The sequence below is a fragment of the Artibeus jamaicensis genome, unplaced genomic scaffold, assembly GCF_021234435.1.
Source record: "Artibeus jamaicensis isolate MK-2021 breed Jamaican fruit bat unplaced genomic scaffold, CSHL_Jam_final scaffold_537, whole genome shotgun sequence".
Classification (NCBI taxonomy): Eukaryota; Metazoa; Chordata; class Mammalia; order Chiroptera; family Phyllostomidae; genus Artibeus; species Artibeus jamaicensis.
The window spans coordinates 4,380,194-4,393,862 of record NW_026522047.1 but is presented as its reverse complement, the minus strand read 5'-3'; the positions used below and the strand labels follow the sequence as shown (position 1 = coordinate 4,393,862).

Genomic DNA, 13,669 nt, shown 5'->3' with positions numbered 1-13,669 from the left:
CCTCCCTCCATGGCCCTGTCTAGGAGCCCTGAGCTGTGCGCGCCTGGTGCTCCCTCACGCCAAGCTCCACTGCCTGAACTTTCCGGGCCTGTTTGGTGTGTGGGCACTATTTAAGTCACAGTTCAGCCCCCATGAGACAGGTGGCATTGTTATCCCCATCTTACCAGAGAGGAAACAGGGGCGCGGGAAGGTCAAGGGTCAGCAGAAAAGCAGGACTGGGGGGCTTCCGGCCCCCAGTCACTGCCCTGCTCAGCGTCTGTGGGCGGAGAGGAGGGGTTTTAAACCTCTGTGAGCAGGATGAGGAGCCGGCTCTGTCATTTCTCACCCCGTGACCATTTTAAGCCACTGCTAGTCCTTAGCTTTACTTCCTTTACCTTGCTTAACCCTCCGTCAACATGGAAATTTGGGTCTTTCCCAAAATTTTCCAAAGCGTGGGCCATAGCACCCGGGAATGACTCCAGCAGAGGGGACTGGACGCGTGATTCATGGTCGCCTCACTAGCAAAGGGCAGTGGGAGTCTAGTTACTTCCTGTGTCAGCGATGAGGGCAGACCACGGCTCCGTGTCCCCTCGGCCACGACAGTGAACGTCTCTGGGCCACAGAAGGCCACTTGGGCGACCCTGCCGATAAGTGCCAGGGACGCTCAAGAAAAGAGAGCTGCTGACTTTGGCCCCAAAGCTAGTGGCAATGGGCGTGGAGCAGGCAGACGTGCCCCTCGGGCAGCGGAACTCGGGGAGGCCAGTGCAGGCACCTCGGGGCGGAGTGTGAGCTCGGCTGGTCGGGCCCAGGCGTCCCGGGCTCCGCAGCCTCATCTTTCTGCAGATCCGCACTCAGTGCAACTTGCTTTCCGGAGAGTCCACTCTGTCGTTTGGCTACCTTGGTGGCCCCATTTAGGATCTGTCTCAACTACTTAAAGTGTTTAGCAAGGAGGAAATGTTTGATTTTGGTTTTGTAAGGAATTAGTGACCCGCCATCTCAGGTTGCTGCTGTGGCTGACCGGCTCCCGGGTCCGAGGAGCAGGTGGCCCCTTGGCCTGTGCTCCTGTCCTGTTCCTGGGCTAGGTGTCAAATGTCTGGACACCTAGTCCAAGGTCAGCCATGAATTAGCCAAACCGTTTGCCCCCTGTGGGCCCTGTGTCCTTCCTTTCTTATAATATGAAGGAGTCCTAGCTCTCAGAGTGTTCTCCGAGGTCCCAACGCCCGCGATCCCCTGGCACAGCCTGTCCCCTGCAGGTCTGCGGGAACACCAGCATTATTTAAAAAGTAATTTCAGGAATAATGAAGCCATGGAAGACACTGTAAAAACAATGCTACCCATTTATTTTGCTTAATAGTTAATTAAAATGTAAAAGCCTCCTCTTCTAAGAAAATGCAGCAGGGCACTTTTTGCAAGCCCCTCTTTGTCACGCTGCACCTCGCAAGCCTGCCCCCACGATGCACGTGCAGGATGGGGTCGTGTCTCCTGCGCCCCGTGCAGAACCGGCCACGCCCACAAGTCCCCAGAGTTGAAAGCTGGCCGTAGTAGTTGGTGGTCCAGCTCCTCCAGCAGCCCTGAAAAAGCATTTGCTTTCATCTCGTCACTGGCTCACACGGCGGTTGGCAGAGGCCTTCGACACAGCTGTCCCGAGTGGAAAACAAAACAACCGAAAAGCTGCCCCCCCACACTACGCACAGAAAGCTTGCCAGCAGCTGAAACAAATCCTTCTCCCAGTGTTTTAATAAGCACATTTGGGGGGGGTTGTTGTAAGAATTAAAGAGAAACTCATAAAACTCAAGACAAGCTGGCTTCCTGTCTCCCGTAGAACTGAAGTGCCTCCATTTTCCAGGGATCGTGACAATCAGTGGTTTCCAGACAGGCCTTCAAGGTGCTGAGAGCTTGTAGGCACTGGCTTTTAAAACACACGCAGTCTTCCAACGCCCCCGTCCACTCTCAGCCCCCCAGAGTTCCGTGATGTCTGCTTAACGTTTGAGCACCATTTGGGGCTGAAACTGCAATCCATATTACCTAGGCGAAAAATGACAAGTGCAAAAGATTCTGTCTTAAACACAGTTTCTAAATTTCCCTCCTCACTTAACGGTCACGTCACCGGTCCCCTTTCCACCCCGACAGTCGTGGCAACAGCCACTAACTCCTCCTGGAGACACAGCCAGGACGAGCGGCGCCTGGAGCGGAGCTCGAGCACCATGGGTATCAGACACCCCCGCAGAGCCCGTGCCCCAGACGAGGGCAGCCGGGGCCACGTGGCCGTCAGTCTGACAGTGTCAGCAGCCTGTGACTCCTGTGTCGGAATGTCCAGCATTCCTTCCCGGGCTCCTGGACAATTTCTCCCTGTCATGAGACCCGTCCTAAATCGAAAGCCCGAGTCTCCATGTTTACAGTCAATGTCTCACCTTTGATGGAAACTCGCCAGTGGGCAAGTTTTCGGCCCGTCTGCGTGGAGCTGACGGGGCTGAAAACCAGGCCAGACGAGAAACACATGGCTTTTGACGAAAATGCACCGAGCAGGTGGCTTTCTCCTCCAGGGACGGACTGAGGGACCTTCCCTGGAGACACGTCCAGGCCTCATGTCTTTTCTGTATTTTCCCGTTTAGATTCCATGTGGACGACTCGTGAACAAAAATGAGAAACACGAAGAGATGCGGGCAGTGCTCCCCAGCCAGCCCGACGACCCTGAAAGGTAATGCCGACACCTCCTTTCGGGTCTGCTTGCGCCCCAGCAGCCGTGTCCTCACGGGCGGACCCCGCTTTCTGGCGAAGGCAGTGTGTCTGTCCGGGTAGAAGAGGACAAACCCAACAGAACCTCAGAGAGAAGACGAGAGAAATCTGGAGTTGGGGGGGGTTGGCGCCAGTTCAGACCTCAGGAGCACGCTTTGCCCCCACTTCTGCTGCTGTCTAGGGGCAGGGATTGGTGTGGGCTACAGAGGTTATGGGTTTTTTTAATTGTTCACTAATTTTCCCTTTATAAATTTGTCCCTTGAGGTCACTTGTCTTGAATAGCACAGCTTTCCTCCTAGGGAACATCTCTATATCATTCTAGTAAGTTGAAGTGGTGTCTTATCTCCTGACTTATTTAATCAGGTACATGGTAAGAAATTCACTAAGTCCTTTATCCAAAAACACACACAGCAAGCCCTTTCTTAGGCACCTTCCACATTCTATCGATGTTTTGTGGCTTTTCTCAAGCCCTCCTCTTTTGCTGACGCATTGAGTTATTTCATCAACTTCATTTTCATCACCTTTTATGTGTGAGACACGGTCCTAGTCGCTGGCAGAGGTGACTGCAGCCCGTGTCCTAGCCGCTTGCCATGGGGATGCCCGCACAGACTCAGCGTGATGCACGCTGCGTGTTCTGCCTCACCGAAGAGGCCCCGGCTAACCGTGCTGGGAGGCTGAGGACAGTGAGATTCTTATGTGAGCAGAAAGAGATGCAAGAAGGAGGGGCTGTTTGACCTCATCTCTGGCAAAGAGAAAATGGGGGGAAGACAAAGAAAAGGGGGGAAGAGGGTCCCAGGCTAAGGCAGGGTGTGAAGGGAAGGTGGGGATCATGCTAAGAGCCGAGAGCGGTTCCGCTCAGCTCCCATGTTGGGCAGGTAAGGCGAGCACGTCTTGAGGGAGAGGCGGGGTAGCTGAGAGCTTATTCTGTAGGCCAGCGTCTCCCTGTCTATAGGGACAAAACTTCTTTCCTGTGACAGATAATTCAGAGAAATAATAGGACCCAGGTTGTTCGGCCCATATTTGTCAAATTAGGGTTCTCATAACCCAAGAGTCTGCACACAGGGTCTCAGGGCTCCTGGGCCATGAAAAATCTTTTCACTAATAGTGCCCATACTTCCCATTATGAGAGTCGTGGCCGTGCACGATTCAGAATTCAGAATTTTGAACAGGGGATTGACCACAGGCTGATCGGTGAGAGGGTGTGAAACCGGCGCGCAGGGAGGCCAGAAGCTTGCCCCAGTGCCTCTGGACCAGTGATGTGCGGTACCGACAGCAAGCAGCTGAGCCTTAAATGTACGCATGCACCGCTCTTCATCGTCCGGTCACTGTGCTGAGAGAGTCTGGCCTCCTGGACAAGATTTTATCTAGCCCGAGGGAAAGCAGGAAAGCCACTTACACAGCAGGTCTACCGCAAGCTTCAACCTATTTCATATACGTTTTTAGAAAACGTGATAAGACGAAAACACCTAGCACAGGAGGAGTCTGGAGGCTGTAGAAGGGGCCGAGACCACACACAGTGTTGAACGGTGTCTAGAAGACATTGCACCTTGTTGTCCTTTGGTGGCAGAGGTCTGTTCCAGGCAGATATTACCAGTTGGAAAAAGAAAGAAGAGAAGAGAAGAAAGGGAGGGCAGAGAGGGAGGGCAGGAAGGCAAAGCCGTTTTAGGTTTTGCAGGGATGAAGCTGGCCGTCCCTTGAAGCTTTTTTTTTTTTTTTACCTATTGCTGTTAGAGTCTTTACGCCCAGTTTCTTTTCAAAGTAAAAGTAAAGCAGCAGAGGAAACAATGCTGATTCCAGTGGGGGATTACCAAAGTAAACGCAATGTTTGACGGCTCTCTAGTCTCTATTATTAGAATCTCCAAGCCTGTTGTTTCAGAAGCAGCCCCACTCAGCACATTATGACCCTGGGGTCCCCCGTGTTTGGGAGACCCTGCCAGCGCCCGCTCGCATTTCAATGCATCCAACACAGACGTCTTCCTGTGCTAACACTTCTCTGAAGAAATGTATTTTTACATGAATTATGTGTTCAGAAAATTGTAATGATAACCTAGCAAGGAAAACCGTGATGATGTATTACAGCCTCCAGTAGAGGTAGTCCCGGAAGAGTAACATGAACGTGAACTTCTCACGAACGTGCCTTTGACCTGGCACGAAACTCAGGCAGGTTAAAACAAGGCACTGAAGGTGGACAGGTGCAACCTCGGTGCTGCACTGCCGCATGGGAACCACACGCTGGTCTCCAGGCACTTAGACGCTTCTCGTCTTTCCCGCATTCAAAGCACTTGGCTGTCTTTATGCCAAATGCTGGTGTTCTTCAAGAAAACTAAACAATAGTTTTTTTTTCCCCCCATGTGAATAGCACAGCCCCTCCAGATGTGGTATTGAACAGCCAAACAGCTGCTGGCCATTAAATGTCCTTTAAAGCTCCATTTTTGGCTCATAAAGGGAAGAGAAGTGTAGGGCTGTTTATGGGGTGCCTGGCAGATGTTTTCATTGGAAAAGACTGTGGATGTGGCGAGCGAAAGCTGAAATGATCTATTCCATGATATCATCAGCATTTTTACAATTCTTTTGGCCTCTTTATTTTTCACCTCCTTCTCACCTGACCCTAAATTAAACTCTTCTGGAAAGGCAGAAAAAAGGGCATTTGTGTAAGTTGCCGTCCCCACTGCAGAGCAGCTGATGGTGTTTTTTACTTCTGTAGAAACAGATGATTTCTGTCCACTTGTACCGTTTCATCGGGCAGGAGAAAAATTGATTTTGAAGTGATGAGTAAGGACTCTTAACGATTTCCAGCATGTTGGAAATCCTAGTTTTTCCCTCACAAGTTTTATTAACCCTTAGCCATGCTTTAAATTAGTTTCAATATTAAAGTCCGTGAAACAAATTTGTCAGTTTTTCAGAAATTATAGTTCTTCAAATGAATACATATTGAAGTTGTCTTGGTTTCTGGGCAACAATCTAATGAAGTCTGTTCTCTATCTAAAATAAGAAATGAGCAACTCCGCCCTGTGTCTGAGTGCTCTATGTGTCTGCATGCTCCATGTTGGATAAAATTAACTTTTACAGAGAGATAAATTCAGAGATTTAAGACAAGGGGCTTCGGGAAAGCTTGGGTGTTCAGCCAGGCTCTGACCCCCCCCCCCCCATTTGGAAAAGGCCCCTCCATGAAGACAAGGCCCAGGGGATGGACACACAGACTTCCTGTCTTCGGAGGCCTGTCTTACACAGAACACCCAAGAAGGCACCTGCAGCAATCATGTGTAAAGCTCCTACTGTGTGCTAGACAGTGCTAGGAGAGATACAGTGGGAGAGAACACTCAAGGGCTGGCCGGCCCTGCCTCTCAGGATGGAATCTTTTGGACCTAGAGCCCAGACCTAGAGCCTCGTCTCCGTGGTAATGTCTTTGATGGTGACTGCGGAGGCAGCGCTGGCCCGGGGCCTGCCGACGGCGCCCGGCCTCGCTTTGCAGAGGGCCTCCGGCTTGGTGCCAGGCCTGGCCTCTGATGTGGCCGTTGAACGCTCAGCCCCCCGAGGCAGCGCAGTCCACACCTGGGGCTGGAACTGGCCACCGTTCCGAGCCCATGAAAATGAGGGCAGGAGCTGCATTAGCAAAATTTGGTTTCCAGGGCAGTTTGGAAATAAATTCACGACTTTCTTCCTGCCGCTTGGACTGGCAGTCACGTACATACACTAAGTGAAGAAATAAGGGGAAAATGAAGGGAGTTGGGTTTGGGAAATTCATTTTGGTTTTAGATTGGATCTTTCTCTTTTATTTCTTCGTATAAACTGAACATTTAAATTTAATCCCCTCAGCAAATTGATTTTTTTAATCTCCGGTAGTTTCTGCTTTGAATATGATGTACATCTTGGTTCCAATGTAGGGTTACTTCAGAATGGAGGCGGGTTGTGTTCAGAATTTGTTGGAAATACATTTGCATTCCTCACTTTTACTCACTTATATCACTTGCTCATTTTTACGGCGGTGCAGTATTCTGGCCGACACTGTATTTTGAATGTACTGCTCTGTGACGTAGGATTGTAATTACTCAGTTCACTCGGGAACTCCCTTCCAAGGCCACTGGACCAGAGGCATGTTTTCTGTGTCACATCTAGGAACTGCTTCCGTGCGAGGGTCATCTGCTTTCCAAACGCAGTCTGTTCACTGTTCTAATCAAGTGGTTTCTGTCGTTCTCTTTAGAGTGCCAGGTCGGGGTTCTCGAGTGTTGCAGAAAATACCAGCACATTAAAAAACAAACTAAAATTCATTTTAAAATTCAAAGCATTGGGGTGATTTCCCTTTAAATTATTTTTTCATCACATTCTGCACTATGTTGCACTTCATTTTGGAGCACAAGCAGGAAGGGAATGTAAATAATAGCAATGAAACGTAGCCCCCTTGGGCTGTCAGTCTGATGAATACTAAACTTGACACTTGGGATGCTGTTACTCATCAGACTTACATTTGTTTAATCTTTTATCCAGCTTGGAAAGTCTGTTTCGGATCGACCTCTAAGTTGGGAGTGGGCTCCAAGCTACACGGAAAAGCCAAGTGCTGTCCTTGGTGACTCCCCACTGCTCCTGTCCCATCAGCCGAGTGGCCAGTTGCTCTGTACAGTGTCTGCTGGGGGGGTGGAGGCCAGTTCAGCCTGTCGGGGCGGGGGGAGCTCTGCTCCAGTGCCTTGCACAGCACTTCTCTGATCACCGTTGTTTGGTTTCAACCCTGTGAGGCAGTGCACAACTTAGCCCTAGCTGACATCTATCAGCCTGCGGTGAAGTGGATTCCGTTATTTGTCGTTTGACCTGCAGCGGCCAAGCCTAGCGATGGCTGTAAGTGAGGACTTAGTGTGTGGCGGCTTTCTGTCACCTTCCGAAACGGAATTCACAAGGGTCACCTGGAGCCTCATTGTCCGCTCTGGGCTCTCTGCTCCTTCTAGGCACAGAGCTGTGTGGGCTCCTACGACTGTCACTTACACTCATGGTGACCTCTTTCCTCTGATGCTACGTGAGTGACTTTTCCACACCAACCTTCCAGTGCCAGCATCTCGCTGACCATTCAGTGCAGTTCTGCACTAGCTGCCTGCAGTTTGCTCAGAGGCCACAGGTTAAGGGCTCAGTCCCACAAGACTGTTCCCAGAACCAGGGGCCGCCTGTACCTCTGACCAGTTATAAATTCAAGGGTCTCATACACCCTTCTAAGGTTCACTATTTTGCTGGAGTGATTCAACAGAACCCCAGAAAACACTGGACTCAGATTTGTGAGTTTATTATTGATGTGAAGGATAGAACTCAGGAACAGCTGAATGAAAGCCAAGTACAGGGCAAGGGATGGGGTGGAAGGGAGCTGGGCACAGCAGCCCCAGCCACCCAGGGTCTCACCTTGGGCTGCCTCATTAGCATAGACTTAGGTGTGGTCAGAGATGCCCCTTGGGCACAACAAGACACTCCTACCACACCGAGAACCCTCCCAGAGTTTCAGAGGCTCTGCAAAGAACGAGGGACCCAGGAGAGTCTGTTACTATTATTCCACAGCCCCGGTGTGGCCCCCGGCCTGCACTGCCCACTCCTCTGGGTGGCCCGCTGGGCTGCAAATCGACCGGCTTGTTGTGAGGTTTTCACTGACTGACACCTTCGCTGGTGGAGCACGTGACGACACCAGGTTTATGGAGCCGTGCAGAGGGAGAGTTACAGAAAGAGCGCATCTGCCTAGGATTTGTTGCTCAATTTTTTGGCTTTGAACTATTATAAATCATGTGTGGGTGCATCTCGGTTCTGACCAACTGGGAGTAGATGTGGCTTTCACAGAATTTTCTTGGGTTTTCCTCCGACGGGCTGATTTTTTCTCTTTGGGATCTTGAAGTCCTTGTTAGCGCTTCATGTCTGAGTTACGTTCTCTGTTCAAATGCATCATCGATCGTTGCTTTTTTTTTTTTTTTACTGTTCTTGAGGCTATTTTTCTCTGCACTAATGAACAATTTTCTGAACACGCAGAGTCCCTTCCCCTTTTCTCTCCAGGGGTTGGGAGTCAGCCACAGGACAGAGGGGCAGCGAAGGACAAGAGAGAACAGAAAACCCCAGGCCACGCGCAGGGCCAGCTCACCCCTGCGCACTCTTGTCTAAGGAGCCTGCTTCCTGCCCCCGACCACCTCCGTCTGCCTGGAGCGCTCTGCCCTTCAGAGTCAGCGCTTCAATTTATTTTATTTTGGGTCACAATGTCTAGGGGCAACCCCCATAAACACTAAATTAGACGGCTCTGTACTCTGGGGGGGGGCTTAGTACAAGAAAAAGCCCAGGATACACAGAATCTCACATTTCAGCATCTTTAAGTAAATGTATAGTTTAAAGTCAGAACCTTAAGAAGGTGTCAATGAGGAAACGCTTCTGACCTTCATGAATAATTTGTAGAGTATTTTTAAGAATCGAGTTGATCATCATTATGTTGAACTTACCTGTGAATCGAGCGATGGCCACAGCTCCCTGGTCAGGTCAAGGTGAGGACAATGCAAGGTGTTCGGCTGCAGGCTGGCGCCGCGTCGTCCTGACCCCACATTCCCTGCTTCGTGCTTTTGCAGTAAGGCCTATATCTGCTGAAATATCGAGACAAGTGGGAAAGGGAAAAGACACCCATAAGGAGACTCAATCCAAATCAGAACTAACAGTGAGAGAGGAGAACAAACCATCAAAACGGGACCATCACTGGTGATGAGGAAAACTCAGACTGAAACAATGATAGAAAGCTCAGTGTTAGCCGAGATATCAGTACATCCAGAGCTGACTTGAGCTGTGGGAGATTCTTACATGTGGCTAATAAAAATGGAAATCGCTATCACCAGCTTGGAAAATAATCTAGAAGCATTCGTGAAAGTCGAAACATTCACACCTGTTGACTTGACAATCTAATTTTGGTAAACCTATTCTCTGTAAATAAAGTACCAGTATGTGAGAATACATCTAGACAAATATTTCTACTATAGCATTGATTAGTGTGACCTTAAAAATAAAAAACAATTAGAAAAATGTTTGATATTCCATCACAGGAAAACGATTAAATGAATTTAGTCCATTTACAATTTTCAAATACTATTTGGCCATTAAAAATATTGGCTAGAGCTACATGTCTGAACCTAGAAGAATGTTTAGAAAAATGCAAATTAAACAACAGCAGAGGAATATATACTATATTTTAATTTTTTTAAAAAGGAAGAAAAGAAAGATGTATACCATCTATACTTACATTTGTATGAGCATAGAGAAAATCATGAAATACTGGTGTTAATAATAATTATCACAGTAATGGAGAATTAAGAGAAGAACCAAAATATCCTTAACTTTTTCTTTTATTTTATCTGATGTCTGCTTGCTAACATGGACATACTTCCGTGGTATAAACATACCCAATAAAGAAAATAATAATGTAGGCTATTGACTGGAAAATGCATAGCCTAATGCTTTGATAAATGCATAATAAGTTTATACATCATATCAGGGGATGTAGGTTTTTATATCAATTCTCAAAAAAGGGGGAGGCATTTATGGCGAATTACGATTTCAACACTGGGCTGATCTAGGGCTGTTCCTTCAAGGCACAAGTGGGGAGAGGAGGTCCTTGCTCACACCGCAGGGTCTCGGTGCCCGGCCACCGACCACATTCACGGCGGCCTTTGTCCCTGGGCAGAGAATGAGCTAAGCGCTGGCCCAGATCACAGCTGGTTAGCGGCAGGAGCTCCAGTAGAATCCAGACCTCCCGATGCCGGTCCAGGCTGTTCCCCCCGAGGACACAGGGCGGGGAGTGGTGTGGAGACAGATGTGTCGCCTGTAGCCACGACGGGAACATCTGGGAAAGTCTCACAAACCACCCAGCAGCTCTCAATGCGCCTGAGGCAAAAATCCTGAGCTCAGAGGGAAGAGCCATTACTGCTTCCTCTTAAAAAGCCTGTTATTTTGTTTCTGATTTTGTGTTTTGTTTTCTGAGGCACACAAAGTAACGCTCAGAAACTAATTATAAACACATGAGACACAAAACAATGCCCAGCGGCCAGATGTGCCCCTGGAGCTTGCTGTCCTCTGGGGCCAGGGGGCCAGCCCCTCGGTCCCCACGGCGGGCCCTCCTGCGGTCCCTCCCAGCTCCGGGCAGAGCAGCGATGCGGCCCCCGGTTGCCCCCTTTCATGGAACATTTGATCAGCACGTTTTCTGGACTTTCCTCACACCCCGAAACTTCCTCTCGGCTCCCCCTCCTCCAGGCTCGTCGGCGACACCCACCGCTGTGGCGTAGAGTCCGTTCATAAACTACAGGGTTCCTGCAGCTGCCAAACTTCCCCCTTGACCTTCCACTCGCACACTCTGCCCAGCACACGTTTCCACTTTTACTGAAAGCCAGAGCCTCTTACCCAAAAGTGACCTTTGCTCTCAGTCTCACCCGGCAGATCCAAAGACGCAGTTTCACATCCTGACACTTCCCTCCCGGGCTGAGTGCCACCTAAGACTCCTTGTGCCCTGGCCCGGTTCTGTTTGACCCGACCCAGGCCTTGGAAGGGCCAGCTGGGCCGGGGGCCAGGCAGCTGTTGGGGGAAAGGCAGGGCAAAGCTCTCCAAGGGAACAGAAAGAAAAGCAAAATCTGCTGAGGGGGGGGCCACCATGCTGCCTGTGCCGGAGCCACGCCGTGGGTGTCAGCGCCGTCCCCCCCTACGGAGGCCGTGCTGGCCTGGGTGTGCCCACGGCTCCCTGCGCCCGAGACGCCCGGGGCCCCTGCGAGGGCACTGGCCAGAGGACGGGGGAAGAGGAAACAGCCTTCCCCCGAAAGGGCGGAAACCCCTCGGCCTGATGAGCTCTAACCAAGTACAGTTTGGAGAAACGCTGTCTAAATAAAGACAGCTGATGACCCTGCTCTGAGTTTTTGAGAAATCCTGGGCTCGTGCCCAGAGCCTGCTTCTGAATTTTGGGTTGTGCAGAGAGGCTGTGCGGTTCCGACAGAGTCTGCTTGGTAAACTCTCTCCCGCTGTTGTCCTGAAAGCCCACTGTTGAGCCCGCTCGGGTGTGGCTGGTGTCACCTGTTGGGGGAGAAAGCCCGAGAAAGTCCCTTTAGCATGTGTGACCATTCGGGGGTGGCACAGGAACGTGTTCAAAGTGGTCACAAGGCCTCAACGTCATGACAGAAGAAATGCCCCAGGTCACCCAAATGTTGGCAGGTAAGAGTTTGCCTGAGATGGTTTCTGAGACAGGACAGGGTCACCTGGGTACCACTGGCCCCTGCAGTGCCTCTGTGTCATCGAGAAAGGGGCTCCTGGGTGTGTCCAGCCCACAGGACACCTGCTGGCTCAGCAAGTGGAAAATGCCGTCACCCAGGCTTCCCCACACCCTGGGCCCGGTGCAGCCAGGTGGATGCCCGAATAAGTCCCTGCCCTGTGGTCACCTCCACGAAGCGAGGCTTCCTCGGCATCCTTTCTCATCTGAGGGTGTCAAAGGGACACTTCCCCTTGGGGACATGGCATTTTGGGTTGACATGATCCCTTCTGTGGTACTTTCTACTCCAGCGGATGGGGCACGGTCAGGTCCGGGGGCATCTGGGAGGCGGAATTCAGTTCAGTTCCAAGTTCATCCCCTGTTCCCAGCCTGACTCGGGCTGAAGTCTTTAATCAATGGTTCCTGGGCACCAGTTCCCTCTCTAGTCCTCGCACCTGCCCGGGCAGGCAGGAGTCCTTGCTCCTCTGCCCATCCCCCAGCAACGAGACCGGCAAGAGCCCCCAGCTGGCTTCTCCCGCTTTCGTGGGAAAATTGCTGCCCACGTCACAGGAAGCCTTCCTGTTGCATCTTGACACTCAGCGCCCCCCAGGTAGATGCACAAACTCTCCTCGACTTTCCCAGGAGCCTTTTCTCTGGGTTTTCTCTTCCTGTTTTCACTTCTTCTGTTTAAACTGCCCATCCTCCCCGCCCCCTTGCCGGCGCTCCCAGCTGGCCCTGCCTCGTTGCATCGTTGCATTGTTGTATCGGGGCTCTCGCAAGTGTTTCTGTTGGGTTGGTGTTCAAGTTTCGTAAACTTCCTCAATTAATTTTTTGCAACTCTGTCTCTGACTGCCGTAGAGGTGCTACACCCTACGAGAGATCTCTTTAGAAGTTTCCCAGGTCGAAGATCATCTCTTCCTTAGTACTCCCCCCTCACTCTTCCGCTGTTTTTTAAAAAAACTTAAATGCCTCGGAGCCATCTCTGCTGTTTATGACGTAAAACACGGGGGTCCCAGTGCAGACCAGAGTCACTTGTGCGGGGAGGGGCTCTTCTCGTGTTGTAGTCCAGGATTTTGGACTAGTCGTGGCCCTTTGGACCCGCTTAGATTTTCTTTACAAACATAGGAAACGTCTACTTACTTTAAGACAGTCAGTCTTCCGGAGCAGGGTAGTGGCCCCTCGCTGGATCTTCTGAGCCATGTCTGTTAATGAACTTGACAGCACCCTGCCTCTCGGTTTGTTTGGAGGCGGGCTCGCACTCTGGGTGTTTGTAAGGACCCCGCGTGTCAGCGCAGGGACCTCTGTTTTCTTGCTTGTTCACTGACACCGCACACCCACACCGACAGCATCTGACACACACTCGGTCTTCGAGACGTGTCTGCTGAGTGATAAAATCTAGTCACTTTTTGTTTGGCTTTTTTATCTCTGTAGTGCTGGGAGGGCGATTTCAAACCCAGCCTGGGAAGCGTCGTCGTAACTGAAAGTTTCGGCCGTCACACCAGAGGTGTTATGTTCTGGGTTATGTTTTCTGCAAACACAGTTCTTTGCAGTGAAGGTCATGTACCACTTGCCAGCCTATTCCTATGAGCGGGTGTGTTTTCTTTATAATTCATTCCTTTTGGTTTGGCCTTTTGGTTTAAAAAGGCTTTTTAAATATTCTTGTCATGGTTCCCCTTTTCTTTCCTGCCAGTTCATTAGAAAAACGTTATCTTTCCTAGACCAGATCTCCAAGAG

At 50.5% G+C, this 13,669-nt stretch overlaps 1 long non-coding RNA gene across 1 annotated transcript; it reads right to left on the bottom strand.

Moving 5' to 3' along the window:
- Nucleotides 1-1,356: 1,356 nt before the first annotated feature.
- On the bottom strand, nucleotides 1,357-13,340 carry LOC128626312 (uncharacterized). The gene is made up of 3 exons (XR_008390236.1): nucleotides 13,076-13,340; nucleotides 9,165-9,302; nucleotides 1,357-2,004 (listed from the first exon to the last, which is right to left on the bottom strand). It is a non-coding gene; the product is annotated as an uncharacterized LOC128626312 (long non-coding RNA).
- Nucleotides 13,341-13,669: the final 329 nt, after the last annotated feature.